We start from the raw sequence: 11901 nt of genomic DNA, 5'->3' as shown, positions 1-11901 counted from the left end.
GACTTTAGAGATGAAAGAGAGAAAGTGGGGTTTATCCTATCCCATTTGCATGGTGAAGCCAAAACGTGGCTGAGAAATTTATGGAGGGACAATGATCCGGCGCTCCAAGACGCGAAGGCTTTCATTAAAGCTATGGACTCGTGTTTTTATCAAAGATAGACGTTGATATTGCCAGGAGAGACATACATGGACTTAAGCAAGGCAAAGCCAGCGTGCGTCAGTACCATACGCGTTTCTTCGGACTGGTTCATGCACTGGGATGGGACAAAGCGTCTGCGCCAGTGAGAGATCTCTTTTGGGAGGGCTTGAATACAGAAGTAAAGCCGAGATTGGAAGGGGGAGAGGCCAAGGAGCACCCAGGAAGTGGTCCAGAGGGCTTTGGAGATCGGGGTGCATCTGGAGGAACGTCCTTGCAACAGAGAAGAAGGACGTTGGGAAGGGCACCAGCCAGAGCACCTCCCTTCTATCCCAAAGAAGCAGCGCGTGCGCAGTCCACGCCCTCGCAGGGAGGGGGAGAGGAACCGATGGAGCTCGGAGGTGCCAGGGCTCAGTCAGCTACCAGAGCCCTGACGCGGGAGCAGTCAAGACGAAGCCTCCTAGAGGGAACAGGAAGTGCTACATCTGCGACAGTGCTCAACACATGGCGAAAGAGTGTCCCCAGAGGCTCCACAAGCACACTGCAGCATCGGCAACAGTGACAGAAGCAACGCAGCAGGAAACGACAGAGTCTGGCTGGAGGAAGAAGTACTGGGGTCCAGCCAGACAAATCAATGAAGCAATCCCCAGAGATTTTGCAGCCCACAGACCCCCTCCCACCCAAACCAGTGGTGCAGCTTACAGCGTCTCTCCAACTGCCCAACGGAAGCACTCTGGAAGTGCCGATCACCATTGACTCCGGCAGCAACGCCGACTTTATAGGACTGGATTTTATTCAGCAGCACAATATACCACTGCTGCCAGCCACACTGCCCTGAAGGTTGTCACAGTGGATGGCAGGGACTTGCTAGGGGGGCAGGTGGTGCAACAAACGCAACCAATGGTGATGCGGATTGGAAATCACCAAGAGGTCATCAGCTTCAACGTCACCAAACTGTCAGGCACGCCGGTAGTCTTGGGCATGAGTTGGCTGCACAGGCACAGTCCAGCATTGGCGTGGTACCAACGCCAATTGACCTTCGGTTCCTCCTATTGCGCGGAACATTGCATTCTTCGTAGCCAAGAAGAAGGAGGGGAAGACACGCAGCTACAATTGAGCACGCTGCAAGCAGTGCCACGCAAGTACGCAGCGTTTTTGGAGGTTTTCTGCGAGAAGGAAGCGGACAAGCTGCCTCCCCACAGGCCCTATGACTGCCAGATTGACCTCCTGCCAGGGGCGACGCTGCCAGCCGGGAAACTGTATTCCATGTCTGAAGACGAGCTGCAGGAGCTCAAGGAGTTCATAGACCTCAACTTAAAGCGCGGTTTCATCCGGGAGTCGAAAGCAGCGGGGGGCAGTCCTGTATTCTTTGTGAAGAAAAAGGACACGCCCCAAAAAAGACTTGTAGTGGATTTTAGGCTCTTAAATTCAAAGACCAAGCCCACAGCCTTTCCAATGCCCAAAATAGATGACCTTCTGGCAACGGTGCGGAAAGGACGCGTTTTTACAAAGTTGGATCTGAGAGGGGCGTACAACCTGATCCGCATTCGGGAGGGGGACGAGTGGAAGACTGCCATGTTCACGCCCCTGGGCACATATGAATATAGAGTTATGCCCTTCGGTTTACAAAATGGCGCCCACTGTTTTCAAGCGTTCATGCATCACGTCCTGGCGGGTCTTCTCTACAAGAAATGCGTCTGCTTCTTAGACGACATCCTGATATTCTCAGAATCTGAGGAGACCCACGAGGGGGACGTCAAGGAGGTTCTGCAGCGACTGCAGGAGCATCGGCTATACGCAAAGCTGGAGAAGTGCCAGTTCGACAGGAAGGAGGTGGATTTCCTGGGCTACAAGCTGTCGGACAAGGGGCTCGCCATGGACAGCGCCAAGGTTCGCGCGGTGTTGGATTGGAAGAGCCCGCGCAATCGGAAGGAGGTCCAGCGGTTTGTGGGGTTCGCCAACTTTTACCGCAAGTTCATCAAGGGGTTCGCGATGCAGACAGCGGCCATTACCGACACGCTCAGCTCCAAGAAGAAGAAGTTCATCTGGACGGAGCAAGCGGAGCAGTCCTTCCAGAACCTCAAGCGTCTCTTCTCGTCCGAAGGGCAGCTACTGCATGTGAATCCCAGCAAACCGCTGAGGGTTGAGACGGACGCCTCAGACAGAGCCGTGGGCGCCGTACTGTTGCAGGAGGACCCGCATGGGGACTGGAGACCGTGTGCCTTCTACTCTAGGAAGCTCAGCAAGTCAGAGCAGAACTACACCATCTGGGACAGGGAGTTGCTGGCCATTCATGCAGCATTCAAGGCGTGGCGGCACTTCCTCATCGGGGCCAAACACACAGTGCAGGTTCGCACGGATCATAAGAACTTGGAGTACTGGCGCACGGCACGGTTTCTGAACCAGCGGCACATCAGATGGGCGGAGTTCTTTGCGGATTTCGACTTCAGCATAGAATACATCCCAGGCGACAACAACATCATGGCAGATGCACTGTCCAGAAAGCCGCAATACCTCGAAGAAGCGGCGCCAGCAGCGGCCAAGCACATTTTCGCCCAGAAAGCGTGGGCGTGCGCTTCCGCAACCGTGGACCTGGAGGCGGTCCGTCGAGCACTGCAGGAGGACTCCTTCGCTCTAGCCAAGATGGAGGAGGTGCGCAAGGGCACGGTGAAAAACGACGAGTTCCAAATACGGGACGGATTGCTCATCCGCAGAGGAGCACTCTATGTACCGGGAGATGAGCTCCGCGCGAAAGTACTGCAGCAGTTGCACGACGCGCCAACCGCCGGGCACTTCGGCAAGGAGAAGACGGCGGAACTCGTTGCCAGAGATTTCTGGTGGCCCAAGATGAGGGGCGAAGTCGCGGAGTACGTCTCGAGGTGCGACACGTGCCAAAGGGCCAAGTCAGTGCACAAACCTCCGGCAGGACTGCTCGAACCGCTGCAGACCCCGAGCGAACCGTGGGAGAGGGTGGCACTGGACTTTGTCACGGATTTACCCAGCTCGAGGGGTAAAACGGCAGTGCTAGTGGTGGTGGACATGTTCACTAAAATGGCCCACTTCATTCCGTGCGCGAAGGTGGCCACGGCAGAACAGACCGCCAAACTGTTCATAGACCACGTCTTCAGGGTGCACGGACTGCCACGGTCTATCTTGTCCGACAGGGGGCGCCAGTTCATTTCGAGCTTCTGGCAGAAGCTGATGGGTTTCCTGAACGTCAAGATCAACCTAGCGTCGGCGAGACACCCGCAGACCAACGGACAAGCGGAGCGCGTCAACGCCATCATGCAGCAGTACCTGAGATGCTATGCAAATCAACAGCCGACGACATGGGTGGACTACCTGCCGCTCGCTGAGTTCGCTTACAACAACACGAAGCACGTGTCCACAGGGGTGACGCCGTTCTTCGCCAACAACGGGAGGCATCCCAGAACCTTCCCGGGATTAGAGAAACTGGGGGAGGGGGAGCCACAGGCAGCGGAAGTCTTGGCGGCGGAATTGCAGGAAGTTCAAGAGCAGCTTAGGAGGCAATTAGAGCTTGCAAAGCACGCATACAAACTGCAGGCTGACAAGCACAGGAGGGTTGGTGAAGACATACAGGTGGGAGACTGGGTGTGGTTAGCGGCCCACGCAGTGCCGACCAGATCCTTAGCTAAGAAGAAACTCGGACATAAGCAACTAGGACCTTACCGAGTTGAAGCACAGATCAATCCGGTGGCCTTCCGGTTGACACTTCCGGAAGGATCCAGAATGCACCCAGTATTCCATAGGTCGGTGCTAACGCCCTACAAAGCACCTCACCGATTTCAGGCGCAGGGCACGGCACCAGACCCGTATAGGGAGGCCCCCCCAAGGAGGGAGTCGCCAAGAAGAGAACCCATCAACCAGGTCACAGAGATTTTGGACTCGAGATGGGGGGAAGAGGGAGTAGAATATTTTCTCGCACGGGAAGGTACCCCGGCCAGCGCCAACAGTTGGGTGCCGGACTATGCCCTGGACGAGCCTCTCCTCAAAGAGGAGTTTCATGCCTTGTTCCCACACAGGCCCATGCCAGCCGAGTATTTCGACGACTGGCTTTTCACACCCACGCTTTCTACCAGCACGTTCCAGGGATTCACATCGGACGAAGAACCAGCATTAGAAACACGTTCACCGGAGGGCTCGCCCTCGGGGTTTGCCTCAGACCGCTCGTTTTGGTGGGACAATCGAGGAGAGGAGAGGTGGCTGAGGGGCCCTTGGCGGGCAACGGACCCAGAGGGGAACGAGGGTGAGAGGGACATGGACGTGATGGGGGAGGACGTGGGGTTCGAGCATGGCGGCACAGAGATGGAAGCAGAGGAGAACGAGGTCGGCGAAGACACGGAGGACGAGCCGGATTTATCTAACTGGATGAACGCCACGGGGGACGAACTGTATCCACCATTTACCCCCACAACGATGGAGCACCCGGCACCCCCGCCGGAGGAAGGGGAGGGGGGAAGGGGGGGCTTCGAGGGGGGGATGGATGTCAGGGGTTCAGGAGAAGAGTCACTGGAGAGGCAGGAAACGGAGAGCGAGGGGGAGGAGTCAGAAGGAAATGTCAGCGACGACAGTAGTCCGAGGTCTCTGAGTCTCTCCAGTGACTCGGAGGATTCACAGAAAGGGGCCCCCATGGTCAGGGCAAGGGGGACACCTCGGGAAGAAGGGGCCAGAGAGGACTCAGAGAGTAACAGCTGGAAATCCGGACCAGCTTCCCCCCCAGAGTGCAGTAGGGGGGAGGAGTCCAAGGCATCGGGATCAGGGAGCGCGCAGGCAGAGGGAGAGCGTGAGGCAGGAGTGGCCACACCCTCGTCAGGGAGCGAGGAAACGGTCATCAGGAAAGTTAAACGCGCGCGCGCGCCAAGTTCAAATGTACAGGAGGGCGGCAAGGTGGGCAGCCCGGGTAAGGAGCCAGGTCCTAAAGCACGCCGAAGAGAGGGGGAGGAGTCAGAGGGGTCCAGCTCTGCGTCAGAAGAGTCCAGGAGGGAAGAGACCCCGGGGGGTAGTAAGACCCAGAGGAAAAGAGAGAGAAGGAGGAGGTGGAGTAAGATTAGAGTTTTAAGCTGGTGCACAGGGGGCGGAGATCCAGATAGAGCTTCGCCGGTCTAAAGCTCAGACGTAGAGCTGGGACGCTGAGACTTGTAAATGGAGACTATTCTTCAATAAAGACTTTGATACTGTACTACCGGCTAGCGTTGGTCCTTGGTGAGCTGGGACCCGGAGCCAGCTCTGACAACCACTTTAGCTAATGGGGCCTCCCGCTGCCGCCGCACCGCCAGAGCATGATTTTCTGTTCTCATCCTGAAGCAAAGTTCTTAACCTGAAGCACTATTTCTGGGATAGCGGAGTATGTAACCTGAAGCGTATGTAAACCTAAAGCGTATGTAACCTAAAGCGTATGTAACCCGAGGTACCGCTGTATATACCAAGAGACAACATTTCTGGGAAGGTGGGGACAATATTTTTAAACCAAGTCAAAGAACTACATAGGCTGCTACAAGGCTAACAGTCTCTGGGGCCAATAGAGTGGGGGGGGGGGGGGCAATGGCATCCAAGCCACAACAGCTTCAGGCTTTTCTCGTTTCCTCAGTATTGGCAGTAAAATCTGTCTCAAATGGGGGGGAGGGGGAGGTGTAGGATCCGCCACCCTTCCAACTCTACAATTCTATGATTCTATTATTCTACCCCAGGGGTCAGCAACCTTTTTCAGCTGTGGGCCAGTTGTGGGCCAGTCCACCATCCCTCAGACCATGTGGTGGGCTGGACTATATATTTTTTTTGGGGGGGGGGGAATGAACAAATTCCTATGCCCCACAAATAACCCAGAGATGCATTTTAAATAAAAGCACACATTCAACCCATGTAAAAACATGCTGATTCCTGGACCGTCCACGGGCCGGATTGAGAAGGCGATTGGGCTGCATCCGGCCCCCAGGCCTTAGGTTGCCTACCCCTGTTCTCCCCTTTGACTGAAAGTGTAAAGGAGAGCAAAGGACCCAATGCCATACAATGGCACATGTTCTGATGGCTCTTTAAAAGAAAAGGGTGGGGAAAATGAAGGCTTACTGATAAGGAGATGTGCAGGTAAGAATTTCAAATATTCTTTCAAGTTTGTCCGCTGATAATTAAAGAGGAGACCCTCTAAGTGTCCCTATTTTCCAGGGACAGTCCCAGATTTACAGAAGCCATCTTGGTTTCTGATTTGATTCTGGAATGTCCACTTTTCCTTAAAGGTAAAGGTAAAGGGAACCCTTCCAGGAGCTCACCCTGTCATGGGGATTTGAACCACAGACCTTCTGATCAGCAAATCCTAGGCTCTGTGGTTTAGACCACAGTGCCACCCATGTCCCTATCCACTTTTCCTTAGGATGTCCGTATTTTCAGTGGAGAAATGTTGGAGGGTATGGAGTTATTCAACTCCTGAGCCATCTGAAGGCAGCTCTGAATAGGGACGTTTTTTAAAAAAAATGTTTAATGTTTTATTATTTTTTAATATATGTTAGAAGCTGCCCAGAGAGGCTGAGGCAATCCAGTCAGACTGGTGAGGCATAAATAGTAAAATTGTTGTTGTTGTAAAGGTAAAGGTACCCCCTGACCAGTCGCGGACGACTCTGGGGTTGTGTGCTCATCTCACTCTATAGGCCGCAGGTCATGTGGCCAGCATGATAAAGCCACTTCTGGCGAACCAGAATAGCTCACGAAAACGCCGTTTACCTTCCCGCCGGAGCGGTACCTATTTATCTACTTGTACTCTGATGTGTGTTCGAACTGCTAGGTAGGCAGGAGCTGGGACCGAGCATTGGGAGCTCACCCCGCAGGGATTCGAACCGCCGACCTTCCGATTGGCAAGCCCTAGACTCTGTGGTTTAGACCACAGCGTCCCTGTTGTTGTTGTTGTAGGACATCCCTATTTCCATAGAAGAAATGTTGGAGGGTAATTACCTCTAGGTAATGAGCAAGCATTCTGCAAGAAGATCAAACCGATCCATTCTGAAGGAAATCACCTCTGAGTGCTCACTGGAAGGACAGATCGTGAAGCTGAGGCTCCAATACTTTGGCCACCTCATGAGAAGAGAAGACTCCCTGGAAAAGACCCTGATGTTGGGAAAGATGGAGGGCACAAGGAGAAGGGGACGACAGAGGACGAGATGGTTAGACAGTGTTCTGGAAGCTACCAGCATGAGTTTGACCAAACTGTGGGAGGCAGTGGAAGACAGAAGTGCCTGGCATGCTCTGGTCCAGGGGGTCACGAAGAGTTGGACACGACTAAACGACTAAACAACAACAAATGAGCAAGCCATGGATAACTATTGAATCAGCAAAGTATCCAGCTCATTGTTTCCAATAACACACAATGTATTAGGAAAAATAGACATTATCTTCTCACAGGGTTTCAGTCCTGTCAGAAATCGTGCTGCAACATTCTGCACTAACTGCAGTTTTTGGATCAAGCACAAGGGAAGTCCCACACAGAGTGCATTGCAGTAATCCAGCACTGAAGCCCCCATTGCATGCACTACTGTGGCCAAGTTCTCCTGGTCCAAGAGGAGCAGCCAAGCATACTAGGACTCAATTTCTTGACTTTAAGAAAGCCGACTTCATAAAACTTAGGGAAGTGCTGGGTGAGATCCCATGGACAGTAATACTAAAAGGAAAGGGAGTTCATGATGGCTGGGAGTTTGTTAAGAGGGAGATAGTAAAAGCACAACTTCAGGCAATACCAATGAGACGGAAACATGGAAGGTGCCTAAAGAAGCCAGGGTGGCTATCTAAAGAACTTTTAACTGAGTTAAGATTAAAAAAGGATGTGTACAAAAAATGGAAAAGGGGGGAAACCACCAAAGAGGAATTCAAACAAATAGCCAGCACGTGTAGACACAAAGTCAGAAAAGCTAAAGCACAGAATGAACTCAGGCTTGCTAGAGAAGTTAAAAGCAACAAAAAAGGCTTCTATGGGTATGTTCGTAGCAAAAGGAAGAACAAAGAAACAGTGGGGTCACTCAGAGGAGAAGATGGTGAAATGCAAACAGGGGACACAGAAAGGGCTGAACTCCTCAATGCCTTCTTTGCCTCAGTCTTCTCCGATAAAGAAAACAATGCCCGACCTGAAGAATTTGGAGGAAATGATTCAGCAGAGGAAACACAGCCCAGAATAACTAAGGAGATAGTACAAGAATACTTGGCTAGTTTAGATGTATTCAAGTCTCCAGGGCCAGATGAACTGCATCCAAGAGTATTAAAAGAACTGGCAGATGTGATCTCAGAACCACTGGCAGTCATCTTTGAGAATTCCTGGAGAACAGGCGAAGTCCCGGCAGACTGGAGGAGGGCAAATGTTGTCCCTATTTTCAAAAAGGGGGAAAGAGAGGACCCAAATAATTACCGCCCAGTCAGTCTAACATCAATACCAGGGAAGATTCTGGAGCAGATCATTAAGCAAACAATCTGTGAGCACCTAGAAAGGAATGCTGTGATCACCAATAGTCAGCATGGATTTCTGAAAAATAAGTCATGTCAGACTAACCTGATCTCATTTTTTGACAGAATTACAAGCCTGGTAGATGAAGGGAACGCAGTGGATGTAGTCTACCTTGATTTCAGCAAGGCATTTGACAAGGTGCCCCATGATATTCTTGTAAAGAAGCTGGTAAAATGCGGTCTTGACTATGCTACCACTCTGTGGATTTGTAACTGGCTGACTGACCGGACCCAAAGGTTCCACTTCATCCTGGAGAAGAGTGACTAGTGGGGTGCCACAGGGTTCTGTCTTGGGCCCGGTCTTATTCAACATCTTTATCAACGACTTGGATGATGGACTCAAGGGCATCCTGATCAAATTTGCAGATGACACCAAACTGGGAGGGGTGGCTAACACCCCAGAAGACAGGATCACACTTCAAAACGACCTTGACAGATTAGAGAACTGGGCCAAAACAAACAAGATGAATTTTAACAGGGAGAAATGTAAAGTATTGCACTTGGGCAAAAAAAATGAGAGGCACAAATACAAGATGGGTGACACCTGGCTTGAGAGCAGTACATGTGAAAAGGATCTAGGAGTCTTGGTTGACCACAAACTTAACATGAGCCAACAGTGTGACGCGGCAGCTAAAAAAGCCAATGCAATTCTGGGCTGCATCAATAGGAGTATAGCATCTAGATCAAGGGAAGTTATAGTGCCACTGTATTCTGCTCTGGTCAGACCTCACCTGGAGTACTGTGTCCAGTTCTGGGCACCACAGTTCAAGAAGGACACTGACAAACTAGAACGTGTACAGAGGAGGGCAACCAAAATGGTCAAAGGCCTGGAAACAATGCCTTATGAGGATCGGCTAAGGGAGCTGGGCATGTTTAGCCTGGAGAAGAGGAGGTTAAGGGGTGATATGATAGCCATGTTCAAATATATAAAAGGATGTCACATAGAGGAGGGAGAAAGGTTGTTTTCTGCTGCTCCAGAGAAGCGGACACGGAGCAATGGATACAAACTACAAGAAAGAAGATTCCACCTAAACATTAGGAAGAACTTCCTGACAGTAAGAGCTGTTCGACAGTGGAATTTGCTGCCAAGGAGTGTGGTGGAGTCTCCTTCTTTGGAGGTCTTTAAGCAGAGGCTTGACAACCATATGTCAGGAGTGCTCTGATGGTGTTTCCTGCTTGGCAGGGGGTTGGACTCGATGACCCTTGTGGTCTCTTCCAACTCTATGATTCTATGATTCTATTCTATGATTCTAAGAATAGAGGAAGTTGTCATAACAGGCACAGCTGGGAAAAGGTGTTTCACATCACTGAAGTTGCCTGGGTCCAGAAGCCTCACCCCCCCACCCCCACCCCAAGACTGCTTACCTGCAACCCCATTCAGAGTAGGCAACTGACCAATTTCTCATGGGAACAACACACCCACAGTGCCTCTGTCTTGCTGGAATTAAATCTCATCTTATTTTCCCCCACACCCATGTCTACTCTATTCCAAACTTAAAAATGGAAAGCATAATGCTGGTGGTCAACAAAAGAGGTTTAAAGACTGTCTCAAGGCAAATCTAAAAAAATGTAATATAAACACTGACAACTGGGAAACACTGTCCTGCGAGCACTCCAGTTGGAGAACAGCCTTTACCAAAGGTGTCATGGGCTTTGAAGACATTTGAACTCAGGACACAAAGGAGAAACATGCTAGGAGGAAGGCATGCTTGGCAAATCCACATCGTGATCAACTCCCACCCAGAAACCAATGTCCCCACTGTGGAATGACTTGCGGATCCAGAATTGGCCTCCACAGTCACTTAAGCACTCATTGTTAAAACCGTATTTATGGAAGACAATCTTACTAAACTGGGTTTAACCAGTAGAGAGCAGAGGGCCGCTGGTTTGCCGGTAGAAGAGCAGTAGGTGCCACCGGTCTTGGGAAGTTTATGGGTAAAGGGGATTGGGGAGGTGAATGGGGTTTGTATGTGTATGGGGGTTTGTGTATTTATTTATGTATGGGGGCACTCCAGTAAAGGTACTCATTCCACCACCTTCCCAAAGAAAGGGATATTTACAACTGGTCAACAGTTATTCCAATCCAAGGAGGACATTTTTTTAATGAATGTTGTTAGGAATCTTTGTAAATGGGACTTGTGAGCAAATGTGAATAACAAGAGTGTCTAAAATTTGCCAGGTTAAAAGGTGGCAGCCATACAGTAAATAAGTGGTGTTCCTGGTTATTCCCCATGTGTGCATCACCACTTCATTCATCCTTCCCCATCCAAAGTGTTCTGATAATCAAATCTGGTCTTTGCATTGTGTTACAGCATATTGCCATTTGGGGGGGAATGGTGTCAAACTCAATTAAAACAATGATCCATTGTTGATCTATACCGCAAAGGAAGATTTATTGCATTACAAAGATGGGGCAGAAGATAAATCAAGACTGTAATTTTTATTTCAATGGATGTTCAATTAAATGGCTATTAAAATGTTTACATTTGGCCTCATCTATTGCAGATAGGAAAGAAATAATTAAAGTAGCTAATTACTAGATCAATTTCCTAAACTATGTAATGCACATCTCTAAAAGAAGCTAATCTTTCATCTAGATTGCTTACAGCAGGCTTTCTTTTCCTGGCACATGACTTCATATCAGGTAATGTAATGAATAAGACAGGAGCCAAAATTTATTAGGAGATGAAAGGATGAGTGACAATGGCGGCCATTCAGAGCTCGTTCTTACATGCTCTAAGACATGCCCTCATTCCATTTGCAATGCTAAAGGAGGATGATCCAGTCTCCAACTGATGAGGGGTGGAGGGGTATATAAAGAGCCTTCTGTTTGGAACATTCCACCCTTCTTGCCTTCATTATGCTTTCCTGACAACGTGGGATGTTCCAGCTTGAAGACTGTTGCAGAACACAATAAAAGTAGTGTTCTTTCTTTTCTGGAATTCAGTGATAAATAAGATGGTTCTTCCATTATCAGGTGTACAATATTCCATAAATTGGGTCCTTCTCTTAGGCGTGACTTCAGAGGATAAAGATGAATGCTCAGTCTGCCCCACATTAACATTTTTTCTTCCTGGGCAAAACACCTAACAATTTATCTCAACTGTTTCTTCTTTGCTGCTCCATTATATGCTTTCTGTTTATATTGTTGTCTGCCATTCCAAACTCCAAGTGGTGTGAGATTCCAGGTTTGGTTTCCTAGCCTTCCTAGGTTTGGTTTCCTCAGAATGAGGGATAGCGGAGACTGTGGTAACTTTATGATATATGGC

General features: G+C 50.1%; 1 protein-coding gene across 1 annotated transcript in view; it reads right to left on the bottom strand.

Moving 5' to 3' along the window:
* LOC310677684 (tigger transposable element-derived protein 1-like) overlaps window positions 1-11901 on the bottom strand; it is a 92722-nt gene that overhangs the window by 16385 nt on the left and 64436 nt on the right. The gene's annotated exons all lie outside the window — the stretch shown is intronic.

This window comes from Podarcis tiliguerta (genome assembly GCF_965153285.1).
Source record: "Podarcis tiliguerta genome assembly, chromosome: 5".
In the NCBI taxonomy this organism is placed as follows: domain Eukaryota; kingdom Metazoa; phylum Chordata; class Lepidosauria; order Squamata; family Lacertidae; genus Podarcis; species Podarcis tiliguerta.
The sequence above is the reverse complement of the archived record's forward strand: the minus strand, read 5'-3'. Positions and strand labels throughout refer to the sequence as shown.